The sequence below is a fragment of the Drosophila miranda genome (genome assembly GCF_003369915.1).
Source record: "Drosophila miranda strain MSH22 chromosome Y unlocalized genomic scaffold, D.miranda_PacBio2.1 Contig_Y3_pilon, whole genome shotgun sequence".
In the NCBI taxonomy this organism is placed as follows: Eukaryota; Metazoa; Arthropoda; class Insecta; order Diptera; family Drosophilidae; genus Drosophila; species Drosophila miranda.
The window spans coordinates 10,429,463-10,430,445 of NW_022881625.1; the positions used below are offsets into that span (position 1 = coordinate 10,429,463).

At 40.2% G+C, this 983-nt stretch overlaps 1 long non-coding RNA gene across 1 annotated transcript; it reads left to right on the forward strand.

The window, feature by feature from the left end:
* Nucleotides 1-325: 325 nt before the first annotated feature.
* LOC117194334 lies at nt 326-597 on the forward strand. Its single transcript, XR_004474797.1, has 2 exons — nt 326-359; nt 417-597. It is a non-coding gene; the product is annotated as an uncharacterized LOC117194334 (long non-coding RNA).
* Nucleotides 598-983: the final 386 nt, after the last annotated feature.

The window sequence follows — 983 nt, forward strand, 5'->3', positions numbered from 1 at the left end:
GGCCACAACACAGGATATTGAGGATATTGACAACAATATGAACGGTCATACGGAGGAGTCGGCCACAACTCACGATATTGAGGATATTGACAATATGCACGGTGATACGGAGGAGTCGGCCACAACTCAGGATATTGAGGATATTGACAACAATATGCACGGTCATACGGAGGAGTCGGCCACAACTCACGATATTGAGAAGAATATTGACAACATTTCTGACAATATTCACAATATTTCTGATTATACAGTCAATGATATGGAGTGTACTATTTCTGATGAAATATATGATTCGTCTGAGCCAGTGCACCACGTGGAGGAGAAGCAGGAGCAGAAGGTTCGGGAGGATCCGGACTTAAGTAAGTAAATAAGTAAAATTTTAAAAAAATACATATAATAACTTCTTAATTCTCCAGACATGTTTACTGAAGACATTCTTAGTACTGAAAGTGGAAAGGACAATTTGAAAACACCGATTTCCCCTAAGGCTTCGCCCCCCGTGTATGGCTGCAAGTGCAAACTATGCGGCAAAATGATTGGAAGGTTGAGCACCTTGGGAAACCACGTAATGAACCAACATTACACAGCAATAAGAGGTATGGTTTCAAGGAATTCGAAGACAATGCAAAAAATTGCTGCCGTTTTTAAGGAAAAAAAAGTGACCGTGTTAAGAGGAGGAGACAGAGGAAACTGGGGTGCCGGCGGAGTATTTGAGGGCGATAGTCATGTGCAGCGATGACTATAAAAAAATTGGGTGCCGCTTGTGGGCCGCCAAGACGGATGCAGAGAAGCTGAAGGACATCAACCAATAACTGTTTCGTTTTTTAATTTTAATATTTGATTTGGCTTGAGTAGACTGATCCAGAGAAGCTGAAGGACATCAACCAAAAACTGTTTCGTTTTTTAATTTTAATATTTGATTTGAGTAGAAAAACTCGCCTGTTATTCGTAAATGTAACGACTGAAAATAAACTTATTGACAA